Genomic DNA, 14,691 nt, shown 5'->3' with positions numbered 1-14,691 from the left:
TGCTGTCTCGCCCAGAAGGACCATTTCCATCCCTCTGCTTCTCCAAAAATTGAGTAATAGAACAAATGTCCTAGGGATTCTTTTGGGTCAGATTTCACTGGTTTTCAGGACAGTAATTCAAGGACAACTCCTACAAGAAGAATGTGCTTTTGCCTAGCACAGAGTCAAGGCCTCTCTCTCCTAAGGAGATTAATGTAACTTGAACACAAAGCTAGGTTTACTACAAATCTGATAATAAACAGGAGATCCAGGGTGTGAAAAACTAAAGGAACCTTGATTTAAAGGAAGGACTTGAGCCTGGAATCAGACTCTGTTCTTGTATCTCTAGGACACCAAGTTAAGGCTTTTTTACTTTCTGTTCTCTTTCCATAAACAAGTACTCATGTGGAGAGGAATAGAAAGGAGAGATCTTTTTTGTTTTTCTTTTACCTTCCCAGTAGGATTGGAGTGTCTAGCAGAGGTACTTAGACTCCTTTGCTTTTGGCTGTCAGATTAGGTTCATTTTTGGAGAGCTTCATGTAATTATCTCTAAGCACTTGTCTCTCTCTGGGAACATCTAAACTTGCCACATTTTTGGTTGAAAATATTTTATCCCAACATGTATAGAATAGTAAAAGGACTGGCCTCTAAGGATTATTTAGCAAGCAAATAGGGTTAGCTTCCTTCCCTGTTCTTAGAAGACCATTTAACCCTTGCATAGAACTAATAATCTTATAAAGGGAAGTCTCAGTAGTGCAATTGGGACTTAGTAGCAGGGAATGCTTACAGAAGTCTTAGGCCTGGTCCTATATGCCCTTCTATGGAAAGACTCCATTTAGACAAATTGTCTCAACTTCTATATTCTGCTTATGTATATAATCTTCAGCACTTGTCCCATGGTCCATGGCCTGACCATCATTATTGCTGATGCATTGTTTTTTTTTTCTTAATATTTCCCTTTTTGAAAAAGATTTATTTTTATTGTCATTCAAAACATACTTTCATGTTGGTCATTGTTCTAAGAACAAACACATACATAACCAAAACCCCCAAATAAAATCATTGATACACTGATGTGAATGATAGTTTGCTTTGATTCGCATCCATCTGATTCCAAAAGTTCTTTCTCTGGAGGTGGATAGTATCCCCTGTCATAAGTCTTTCAGGATTGTCCCAGATAATTGCATTGCTGAGAGTAGCCAAATTTTCACAGATATTACTGTTGCATTGTCTATCAGTATCATGACTCCTGAATCCTTGTTGCATCCCCAGCAAGACAGGCTTTCAATAATCTTTGTTTTTTTTTTTTCCAAATAGTTCCTATTCCTGGCATATAGTATTATGGGGAGGGCAATCTTCTTCTTATCTTGGCTTTATTCCTTTGAATTAACTACCAATTTTGTGGGGAGGGGAGGGAGAAGGTATACTATTATCTTCCCATCTCATTTTTCTTGCTCTTACTATTTTTCCTATGATTTTGCTTTTTATACTTTCTATATTCTATAGTGCCCTATATACTTTCCAGTTCTTTCTTCTTTTTTCTGTTTCTCTCCATGTCATTTAACTATTACTCAGAAGTAACCCAAAATTAGGGATAAAGTGTGCTGGGATGGAAAGTGGTTCATTGCATAAAGCAGGGGAAAATGCTGATTTACTCTAAGAATTCCCATAATTTATCCTTAAGTGACTTGCAAGTATATAAAAAGATGGCACTTTCAGATTGAGGAGCATATACTTCAGTAGCAATGAACTCTGGAAAAAGTGAACCAAACTGTGGAAACCAATAAGGGAAAATGGCATCTTTATGATGGACTATGTGAGAATATACATGTGTACATGAGGGGAGGAAGGGGAAAGCACACAGCCTTTTCTTATCTCATTCATTTTTTTTATCCCAAGGTAGGAGAGCCTATCTATATTAGGCTGGTCTAGAACAGAGTTTCTCCAGGTGTGACTAGGAGGGAACCTTGCAAAGAATTACTGGTTGTTTTATGATATTGACTGAATAAATCAACTAAATCGTGAAAGAATCAGTCAGTGTATTTTGTGAAAACCATCTTATCTCTGGAATTAGAAGACCTTAAGTTCAGATCCTACCTCTGATACTCTCTGTGCGTCCTTAACCAAGTATCTTAAGTTTCTTGGTCCTCAGTTTCCTCATAAACCAAATGAGGTGATTGGTCTAGATCAGTGATGGGCAAACTTTTTAAAGAGGGGGCCAAAGGAAAGGAAATGCTCATCTGTCAGTCTGTTTCTAAGGCAACTCTTTCGAAGCTTCATTGTATTGTATCCTACTCACTGTATCTGTCAGATTAGGAATAATGTTGGGGGCTGGATAGAACATTTCTGGGGCAGCATCTGGTCCACTGGCTGTAGTTTGCCCATCACTGGTCTAGATAATTACTGAGGTCCCATCTGACCTTAGATTTCTTTATTTTAATTTTCCATTGTTCTTATTATAGGTCCTAGGTTTCAAATGAACAGGAGGCTCCTATTGCTTATTACAAAATTTATTTTTATTATTATGTACAACATACTTCCATATTGGTCATCATTGTAAGAATACATTCATGCAAAACCAAAACCGCAGCATAAAACCATAAATACACTGATGTGAAAGATAGTATGCTTTGATCCTCATCCATTCGACTCCAACAGTTCCTTCTCTGGAGGTTGACTTTAGATTTATGTTCCTATGAATGAAGAAGCTCAATAGGTTTCATTTGACAGCATGGAAAGCAATCACTATCATTATCATTATTTTCTGGGGTGAGTTAGCCTTGTACTTGATTAAAGCATCCTGTGGACAAAAGACGATTAGGTACCTTTGACCTCGCCCAGACACTTGCCTCTCAGTCTTATAATTGGTGCTCTAAATGTGTCAAGTTCAATCTGACATAACTCTTTACTCTTCTGGATAATTCAGATACACCTTTTAGGTGAACGTTTCTTACCATTGACATCCTCTGGATTTCAAAAGAAAAAACTAATTATATCTTCGAAGAACTCCCAAGAAGAAAGGCATTGCATCCCCCTGTGGGACCTACTATATTTTTCTTAACATTTCATCTGATCTTTTTACCTTGCCTTTTTTATTTTTAAATAACTCATTTTTCTCTTGCTTCTTGTTCTATTAAGGCAGGCAGGAAAAAAGAGGAAAAAATTGCTTGAATTCAGCTTGGAAATGTGCCAGCACATCTTGAGTACTAATGACAGGTCTGAAATAGGAGCGAAACCAGACACGAGGATGGTGGCAATCAAAAGCAATGCATTGACAGGAGAGCAGCAACCTTTAAATGTGATACTTCAGCCAAACAACACTGGCATCCGAGGGACATTATCAAGCCAATCTCTCTCATTTATATGGGCAGAGCTGTACAAAGATGGCCAGGTTTTCTATTTTCCTCTTTGAAATAAATGTAATACTTGTCAAAGATTCTCTTCTCACCGACAAGGACCAGCAAGGGCAGATCAATAGCAGCTTCCCAGCTTGTTGGCCTTAACCGTATCCTAGGTGGAAGCATTTGAAAGGTATTACAGTTTGGATGCTCTGTGCCTCTTAATTACTGGTGTTCCTTTTCAGCTGTCAGCATGGTTAATGGCAGGGAAATGGTGAATTTGGTGGTACAGACGATACTTAATCTGTTTGCTTGAAGCTAACTTCTTTTACATAATTGAGTGCATAGCCATCAGATGGTAGATTACCATGATCACTGCCAAATGGGGAAAATGGGAACCAGTTATTTCAATGTACAACAATTAGCTGTTCTTTCTTTTAATCTCCCCCCACCCAAAAAAATCCCAATAACAATCCACAACAACCCAATCCAAATCTGGACCTTTATAATCTGAGAATAATTTCATAGATAGGCAATTTCTTTCTCTTTTTTTATAATTTATTTTTTTCCTTCTTGTTGTTTAATAATTTTTTCTCTCATGTCTGATTCTTTTTTTAAGTAGATTTTATTTTTTTCCAGATGCCATGTCAATACAATTTCTTAATAGTCATTTTCTGATATTTTGCAATCCATCTTTTCTCCCTTCCCCCCACTCCACCCCCTCTAAGAAGGTAGGTAAGATGATATATGTTGCGCATATATTATCAGATGATATGTATTTCCATGTTCATCATGTTGTGAAAGGGTAGACAATTTCTAAATAAAAGACCTAATTGAATTTTCCCAGAATTGCGCTGATGGACAAATGTGTTGTTAACGTCCTGGGATGCATTTTAGCACCTGAGTAAAAAACCCTGTGGTTCCTCGAACCTAATTGTGCCCAGCAGGCTGGCTAGACGTCAGCGACATGATAATTGCAACCTTTTCCCAGGGTGTGTAAATGCATTAACTAGTGTTATTATTCTGAACCATGGCTAACATTAGTGTGGAGACCATAGAACAAACAATTGGAGATGAAGCTTTCCTTTCAAAAGTCACTCTAGCCTCTTTTCTCTTTCCCATCCTTCCAAAAAATCACACATGAAGCTACTTAAGTATTTTTGATTACACACAACACCACAGTGTAGAGAAGCTCTTATTATAGCCTAGCTGCATATATTGAATGCTTGAGGTGTCAAAGATCTGAAAGCAGGATTTTCTTGGAACTTCAGGAGCCACATTATACTACACAAGATCATATAAGTAATCACAGTACTCTCTTAAGGAATAAATTTTTACCTCATCTCATTTAAGCAAATGTCTTTTTCCCTTTAAAAGTAGTAAGAAGAGATGCATTAGAGCAATGGACAAAGCAGCTGGCTTTCAGTGAGAAGGTGTTAATATTTAAAACACTGTTTCACCACTAATTAATTGTGTGTGACCATGGGCCAATCATTTAACCTCATAATTTATTCACCTGCAAAATGCGTATAATATTTTCCTAGAAGTGAAATGTTCTAATATAAATATATACGTGCATTTACACACACACACACACACACACACACACACAATATTATTGTTCAGTCATTTCAGATGTATCTGACTCTTTGTGACCCGTTTTGGGGTTTTCTTGGTTTTTCCAAGAGTAATTTGCCATTTCCTTCTCCAGATCATTTTACAGGTGAGAACAAATTGTGGTATATGTTGGCGATGGAATATTATTGTGCTAAAAGGAATAATGAACTGGAGGAATTCCAGGCAAACTGGAATGACCTCCAGGAATTGATGCAGAGTGAGAGGAGCAGATCCAGGAGAACATTATACACAGAGACAGATACACTGTGGCATAATCCAATGTAATGGACTTCTCTACTAGCAGCAAAGCAATGATCCAGGACAATCTAGAGGAACTTATGAGAAAGAAGGCTATCCACACCCAGAGAAAGAACTGTGGAAGCAGAAACACAGAAGAAAAACATATGATCGATCATGTGGTTCAATGGGGGTATGATTAGAGTTTTGATGGTAAAAGATCCCTCTACTGCAAATATAAATAATATCTAAATAGGTTTTGGACCATGATACATGTATAATCCAGTGGAATTGCTTGTCAGCTCTGGGAATGGGGAAGGAAGAGGGGTGGGAAAATTCATGAATCACATAACCATGGAAAAATATTCTAAATAAATAAATAATGAAATTGTAATAAAAAGAGATGGACAAAATTGAAAATGACTGAACAACAATTATGTCTAAATGTCTCTAGAGCTCATTATTATATTATATTATGAGTAGTACTCATTCCCACATAACATCCCAGCAATCAGTAAAACTTTGAACAAACTTTCTGGTTTTTAGATCCCTCATTTGTTAAAGAAAGGGGTCTCAAAGATCCATACCCTTGCTATATCTTATTTTTGATCCAATAAGGTATGCTCAGAAGGTTAGAGAAACAGCATGTGAAGGGATATTTCATCAAGGAAACACTACAATTATGTAGCCATCAGTCTTTGAGATTCTTTGCCTCTGGGTGTTTGCAGAGTTTAGTAGGTTGCTTAAGGTTCATTTCATCCCCTTTCTCCATCCTCCTGTCATGTTTCAAAGTAGCTTACTCTCTGGAAGAGAGAATGCTAATCTTCTTGAAGTCAGGGACTGCTTCTTTTTTTTTATTTTTTGCTTTTGAACCCATAGCACCTGAGAAGTCTAAGTGTCTTAGTGGCAGAGATATTATATTATTTTAAAACCATGAAGATATGAGTCCAAAAGCTGTCTGTGACCTTGGGCAAGTCATGTTAACCTCTCAGTGATCTAGGCAACTCCCTAAATTTACAAATTTCATACAAGGTGTTGATTGACTTTGGGAGACAGGGAATTCTTTTTAAGATTTTATTATTGATTTATTTTTAACATTCTTTGAAAATTTTTTCTAATTCTGAATTCTCTTTCCCTTCCACCATTCTATCACTCACTGGCTAGGCAAGAAATGTAATATCAATTACACATGTGAAATCATGCAAAACATATTTCCATGGTAGCAATGTTGTAAAAAAAACCAAGAAAAATAAAGTGAGAAAACTGTGCTTCAACATGCACCGAGGCTCCATTGGTTCTTTCTTTGAAGGTAGACAGAAGTTTTTTGTCCTTCAGAGTTGTCCTGGATCATCATATTGCTTAGAATAGTTAAATCATTCATTGATCATTGTACAATATTGCAAGACATAGAATTACAATCCAGAGTTCCTCATGTTAATTAAATCACAAGTCCTGCTCCTAGCTTTACCAGTACTCAGCATAGTTCCTCATGCATAATATTAATAAATACTTGTTAATTAGCTAATTGGGGCTATGAATCACTTTTCAATTCAGCAAACAACTACAATGAGTAGAACAGACTATAGATATTTATCTGCATGGTATTCCTGGAGGGGGTCCAAGGAAATCTTTCAAGAAGGTAAAAGAGAAAGGAGATTGAGTATTTATAATACATCGTACAGATAGAAAAGACATTTTATTTTCATTAAAGAGACTATAGTGGGGGCAGCTGGATAGGTGGTTCAGTGGATGGAGAGCTAGGACTGGAATCAGGAGGACCTGAGTTCAAATCCAGTCTCAGACACTTACTAGCTGTATGACCTTGGGCAAGTCATTTAACTTGTTTGCCTCAGTTTCCTCAACTATAAAATGAACTAGAGAAGGAAATGGTACACCACTACAGTATCACTATCAAGAAAATCCTAAAGGGAGTCAGGAAGAGTCAGACATGACAAATGACTCAACAACAACAAAAAGTGGACAGAGAACTGGCCTCCAAGGCAAGAAGTCTTAGGCTCAAGTCCTTCCTTTAACATACAATCACCATTGACCATTTGGCAACTTAATGTTTAACATTTCAGTTCCCTATACAACAGCTTTCTAATTCTGTATCTTGCAGAGTGGATGATTCCCTATTGTGAGAGAAGGAATTTCTTTGACAGGATTTCTCTACATTAGTGAAATCACGGATCCAATCAAAAAACAAAATTTAGGCGGCAGCTGGGTGGCTCAGTGGATTGAGAGCCAGGACTAGAGATGGGAGGTCCTGGGTTCAACTCTGACCTCAGACACTTCCTAGCTGTGTGTCACTTAACCCCCATTGCCTAATCTTATGTCTCTTCTGCCTTAAAACCAAAACACTGTATTGATTCTGACTGAAAGTAAAGCTTTTTATTAAAAAAAAATTAGTGGCTTGGGCTAGAGATGGGGAGAGATAAAAGATGAGTAAGGATGCCAAATACAAATTTAATCGGATAAGCAATGAGGTATAAAAAGCCCCTAATATTCTCATCATGGACCAAAGAGTTGTTTTTGATTCCTAGCCAGGCTCAGTGTTCTTGTCCACTGAAGAAGTGTTGCTGTATATATAGGAGCACCCCTGTCCAGACTAACTGAAATACAGCAATCTTGTTTGGACTGTCCCTGAAGGAAATTTCCCAGCTGCTACAGCGCTGATGTCCTGTCATAGCCTGCAGCTGGAAGAAGTCTGCTCCACCTGTCTATGGCCTAGGCTAAGGCATTTGTTTAAAGGAGAGGTAGGACAAATCTGGCCTCAGACACTTCCCAGCTGTGTGACCCTGGGCAAGTCACTTGACCCCCATTGCCCACCCTTACCACTCTTCCACCAAGGAGCCAATACACAGAAGTTAAGGGTTTAAAAAAAATAAAGGAGAGGTTGGAGCAGGGGCTGTGAGTGGAGGGAGGGGATGGATTTGAATGAAAGCAGAAGCCCAGTTATTGGAGGGTCTACAGAACCACGAGATAATCTGGCACCTTGTGTGGTTGGTGGGTAAAGGGAGCAAGCCTAGAAGCAGGTGCAGCTGTGACAGTAATGTTGGCAAAACATTGCTCGTGAGTCAAAAGAAAACTCTCAGATTTTCATGGGAACAGTGCTGAATTGCAGCTGTGCTGTGATTTCAGAGAGCAACCAAGTCACAGACTCACAGAACTCCATGTAGAATGGAATACACAAAATTCCTCCTGTAGAAGAAGGGCTCCAGGGAAAAGGACATTCACGATCCTTTTTCATGCTCCAGCTGGATGGTTATCATTTTATCCCTATATTTAGCTATCATTATTTTCACTTGATATAGAAGAGGCCCCCAGACTACAGCCACATAAGCTGAGTGATATTTAAACAATATAACTGCATTTGGAAATAACTTTTCTTAGTTTGCTTATTCTTAAGCAAATCAGATCAGTGTCTTGCATGAGATCCAGGAGGCAGGCAGGCAGGCAGGCAGGCAGGTAGGATCAGACTATGTTGAATCAAGAGAAAAAAATCCTAGAGTCCTCTATCTACAACTAGAAAATTGCAATGTTGTCCAGTTTCTCAGAAATATAAGCAAGATAGAGAGGGACAAAGACAAACAGAGACAGGGACAGGGAAAAGACAAAGATGTAGAGACTCACAGAGAGGATTTCTGTAAAAATTCAAGGACTAGTCCCAGACTAGCCATTGACTAGCTTCTCTGGCACTCAGTTTCCTTTCCTGTAAAATGGGGAAAATGTTCTCTGCTTCTCCATTCCCCAGTGTTGTGAGGGTCATAGGAAATAATGAATGACAAAAGATTTTGTAAGCTGAACAATCCTATGCAAATATAAGGGAAAGGATGATGACAATGCCTCAATGGATGACCTCTAGGGAATTCTGACACTGCCCAACATCTGTATAGGAGGGTGGCTAAGAAACTAAGGGTTATGGCTAAGAGCTACAGTATGTATCCTTAGCTCACTCCAGTGGACTTTTAGGTTATTGTGGCATCTCTTAAAGTTGTCCTAAGATTGTATATTGGGACAGATTTAATCCCCAAAATTCTAAGGGGTAAATACGGAATATAGTCCATGCCTTAGGCAATCTCAGAGATAGTGGTAGAAGCTCTTTCTGGTTATTCATTAGGGAATAGAAAAGGGGGACGCATTTGTGAAGATCTTATCATGTGCCAGGTACTGTACTAAGCACTTTACAAATGCTATCCCTTAGAGGCAGCCAGCTTCCTTGTGAGTAGAGCAAACTCAGTCTCTGTTAGGGTTTTCCCATTCCCCAGTCCTTCAGAGCATGCAGAACCTTTGGAATTTGTTCCCAATGAGAATTCTCTCAAACTGTATAGTCTCAGGTGACTGTGCTCTCAAGGGGCGCTGTGCATCAATTCTAACCCCAGTATTTTAACTCTTTTAAAGCAGGTGGAATATATTTTCTAGGGAAGGAGGTTAAAGAGTTATAATAACAATAGCTGACATTTCAAGAGTACATAAAAAAAGAGTACATCAAGATTTTGCAAAATACATGATCTCATTTAGTCCTTACAACAGTCTCGTGGTAGATGCTGTTATGACTTCTGAAATCAGAGTTGCAGAGCTGGAGTGAACCTTGGAAATCACCTAATCTACCTCCCTCATTTCACAGATGAAGAAATGGAGGCTTGCAAAGGTTAAATGACTTGCCCAGGATTATATGAAGAGTAAGTGTCTGAAGTGGGATCAGTCTACCTGTTTGACTACAGTACACATTACTACCCTCCTTTGATCTATGGTCCAGCCAAACTGGCATCCTTGTTGCTCCTTACACACATTGGATATTCCATCTCCTATCTGTGTCATTGCAGTGATTGTCCTCCATTCCTGGAACATACTCCTTCCTCATTTCCTCCTTGGAGATTTCCTACTTCCTTTAAGACTCAGGTCAAGCACTACTTTCTTTCCTTTCTTTTCTTTTTTTAAACTGTTGCCTTCTGTTTTAGAATTGATAATAAATATCAGTTCCAATGAATAAGAATGATAAGGGCTAGGCAATTGGGGTTAAGTGACTCGTTTAGGGTCACACAGTTAGGAAATATCAGAGGCTAGATTTGAACCCAGGACTTCCAATCTCCTGGCTTGGTTCTCTATCTACTGAGCCACCTCGCTGTCTCTCAAGCACTACTTTCTACATGAAATTATTTCTGATACTCCCAGCTGCTAATGCCCTCTCTCCCTCTAAGTATCCTGTATTTATTTATTTATATATTTATGTATATATCTCTTCCTCCACATGTAAGCTCCTTGAGGGAGTTGTGCCTAGCACTGTGCCTGGCATATAGAAAGTGCTTAATAAATGCTTGTTGGTTGACTGACTCCTATATCCAGGTCCTACCTTCAATTAGTTATGCTACACAAATGGGTAAGATGACACACACAAAATGGTGATTTCTACTCCTCCTACTCTTATGGCCTGACTATTCCCATAGGTCACAGAGTCCTCAGCATTTCTCTTCTTAAATTGTGGTCCAAAATAGCCACTACCTTGGGCACAAGGAGGCTTAGTTATGTGAATATAGGACTGAACCTCTGCAGCAACCTAAGAGGCTGTCTTCTTCCCAACCATGGGGGAAGAGGGATTGATGGTCCAGTGGGACCTATGCCCCATATTTAACCATAATTGAGGGGTGTGGGGAACAAGAATGGGAAAGAGGCAGTTAATCTGAAGCAGAGACTGATAATCAAGTCACCTCAGCTGCTGCTTTCTGTACTCAGAAGAAGCTTCCAGACAGTTTTGGAAGGTAGCCTGAGTTATTGAATCTCAGTGGATAATCACCAGTGCAGGGTCTGCATAAGGCACGAACCTTCCTAGCCTACAGGTGAAATGCAAGTGGGAAACATGCTCCTTCTTCTCTTAGTTACTTGTTCTTGGATTACTGAGTAATAAAAGGGAATCAAAGGCAGTTGCAAACTTCATATATAGAGACCCTGGGTGCCAGGTGCTGAAATAACCTTCCTTTGAGGGCAAGTAAATTCCCTCAATTGATGGAGCAGAAGTCGCTCCAGGCGGAGGCTTCAGTTGTTTCCTTTGCTTAATTGCCTCACTCCCATGGTTCTGGAATCAGCTTCAATCACTTGTCCTGTAGCCTAGGAGCTCCTGGGACAGGTTTCCACTGGCAGAGATTCCAGGCAACCAGGGCAATTATCCAAGTTATCCAGGCAACCAAAGTGCTTTTCTCAGGTCTTTGTTGGCCAAGCAAAAGTTCTTTCCCCCCAAATTCACTGGAAAAGTGTCCCTGCTCTCTGCTCTTTTTTGCCTGGTTTGGCTATTTGAGACCTGTTTTCAGTCAGTAAGGCTGGGCTGGGTTAAATAAAAAGCTATTGCCCCAGTTTAGGATGCGGAGGCTCAGAGGGTCCCTGACAGCAGTGCCATCCATACTTTTCTTGTGACAACTTCCTAGATTGCTCTATTGATATTCCAAGGAGGGTTTTGATGGGACTCAAGGTGGTTCCTAGAAATACATTGTTCCCTAAGGGCAGGGAGTATATTACTTTTATATGTGTCTCCCTAGAACTTGAGAGACTGTGTGGTACGGTTCATAAAGTGCCAGCCTCCAAGGCAGAAAGTCGTGGGTCCAAGATGCACTTTGCAGGTACTGGCTGTATGACCTTGGGGAAATTACTTAGCCTTTCACTAGAGGTTGTCCTACGTAACACTTAAAGATTATAAATTGCAAAGAATATACTTTTCCTTCCTGAAGGAAGTTCTCCACTATACACTGATGAAATCACAGGTCATATCCTGTTTTTTCCCATCCCCAGCAATGCCTGGCAATAGTACCCACTACTGCCAGGTACTGTGCTATGTACCAGGGATATAAGTACAAAAGTGACACAGTCTTGACTTTTAGGAACTTATATTGTGTCAGGGTAGACAATAGGCATATATGTAAGCATGTGTGTACACTAATATGTATACATGTAAACAGAGATGCACACTAATAGATACATATTAAGCACATGTACATATATAAGTCTATATATTTCAACACATATACATATAAAATACATGTATCTATCTATTTATAAGCATATATGTAAAGGATATCTATTTACATGCAAAAGAGATATTAGGTAATATAGAAGGAAACATCAATAATGGGATGGAGGATCAGTAAAGGATTTGTGTAGGTTGTATAGGAGGAGGCACTTGAAATGAATCTCTAAGGAAAGTAGATTTTAAGAGGGACTACAGTCAGTGAAAAGGCAGAGAGATGGGAGAAGAAGTGTTTGAAGAAGAATATGGAAGCTAGGTGGTACAGTGGATAGAACACTGGGCTTGGGATCATGAAAACTCATCTTCATGAGTTCAAATCTTCCTTCAGACATTTACTAGCTGTGTAATCCTGGGCAAATCACTTAACTCAGTTTCCTCATCTGTAAAATGAGAAGGAAATGGCAAACCACACCAGTATCTTTGCCAAGAAAACCCCAAATGAGGTCATGAAGAGTTGGCATGATTGAAATGATGCCATGATAATATGAAGATAAGTTAGAAAGGTAGAAGGAGGCCAGATTGTAAAGGGTTTTAAATGCCAAACAAATTTATCTTCAATCCTATAGGCTATAAGGGTTACTGGAATTTATTAAATAGAATGCTTGCACACATACAGACACAAATCAATTCCAGGAAAGCTCTTCCTATATCACAAGAACCCAGATGAGGATCTTGCATTAAAAGACCTTTTCTTTTACTCACTGAAAAGCTATTGAAACTGTTAAAATAACTGACCTCCTTATTATATTGCTCCATTTTGAGCAATGGCTAAAGCCATACATAGATGGGCTTGAAATTTACTTCCATGGTTACTAGGCTACTGATATGTGGAGGACCATATTTGGCCCTGTGGAATTTCTTGAGCAGTGAATCTAGCAAGATTCACCATTTTACCCAGAAGAGGGCAAATTAAGCCACATAAGTATTTTTTGTGGTTTACAACACCCCAACTTGTGTATGGGTGGGCACAAAGGCAAATCATATGTTATATTTTTATATTCAGGCCGTGACATTACCAAGAAGCAAAGTGGTATAGTGCAAATTGACTGTAGAGTCAGAGGACCTGGATTTAAATCTGGACAAGTCACTTCTATCTAATCCTCAGTTTTCTCATCTACAAATGAGAAAAGATGGACTTAGATAAACTCTAAGGTTTCTTCCATTTCTTAATCAGTGATCTTCTGAAAGTACAATTGATACGTATACAATACCCCAGCAGTATACACCAGGTTGTGAAGATAATGAGTGAGGGGGAGAGATAGATTCTTATCCTTCCTACACTACTGTCCTCTTTAGAAATGCATGAGGACTGCAGCCTACCTAGAAATCCTATGTTCTGGCTTGCCTCAACTCTTAATGATTTCCACTGAACATTTTCTCAGCCTTCATAGCTTGAAGAATGACTTAAAAAAAAGAAGGGATCTGATGTGTTCTCTAAGAGATAGTCTTTGAGGCAGATGAGTGGTACAACAGTGTGACCTTCCAAGGCTTCTCTGAGAGGACTGGAACAAAGCTGATTTAAGCTGACCCCACCCATCCAGGACATTATTAAAAGGGAAAAATGGCATGGAGAATTCTTAGGTCAAGACCAGAATTAATCTGAGTGCTTTGAGTTCTAGTGAATTAAAAAAGAAAAGAAGAAGAAGAAAGAAAAGGAATTGGACATGATTCTCAAGCCTGAACCTTCACCGCTTTCATCACTGGCCATCTGGCATCCAATGTTTCATGGCATTTCTCAGAAATGACTGGCAACCTCCAGCACTTTCCTTGGCATTGTTAGTCCGAGGACTACGCTTTTAGCACTGTGTGAGAGAACAGACTTGGATCCTCTGCAGAATGCACTGGGGCAGGTAATGATACTTATGTAATCATCACCTTATTCAACTGAGTTAGAATGGCATCACAGATTCCATAGCCTACAGGTGCTCACTCAAACGGTCATCTTTAGCACACATATTCTGAAGGGCCTTCAATGAGGTGGCAACAGGAGGGAACAAGAAGCCACTGGCCTCTACCACCTCCAGGTCTACTCATACAGCTGACTTGGCTCTTACATCTTTCTTGCTGAATATTAAAACTTTTGTATCATCTTACTTGATTGAAACTCACTTTGGCAATAATATTTAAAACTTTGCTAGCTTTCTTTCTCCCATAAAGTCACTTTTCTGGATCATACAGTAGGTAGCAATCCATTTCTCGTATGCAAGAGTGTGCCTAAGGATACATTTGTTTCATATGAAGTATTGAAGATCACGGAATTAAATCAATTCAATTTGATAAACATTACCAAGTTCTTACTTCATTCCAGGCACTGTGCTAGGTGCTGAAGATAACAAAGACAAAATCAAAAAAGTCTATCTTCAAGGAGTTTCCATGGCTAGAACTATAAGGGACTTTCAAGGAGGACTTAATTCTTCCTTCCTTCCTTCCTTCCTTCCTTCCTTCCTTCCTTCCTTCCTTCCTTCCTTCCTTCCTTCCTTCCTTCCTTCCTTCCTTCCTTCCTTC

This window comes from Gracilinanus agilis, chromosome 1 (genome assembly GCF_016433145.1).
Source record: "Gracilinanus agilis isolate LMUSP501 chromosome 1, AgileGrace, whole genome shotgun sequence".
Taxonomy (NCBI): domain Eukaryota; kingdom Metazoa; phylum Chordata; class Mammalia; order Didelphimorphia; family Didelphidae; genus Gracilinanus; species Gracilinanus agilis.
The sequence above is the reverse complement of the archived record's forward strand: the minus strand, read 5'-3'. Positions refer to the sequence as shown.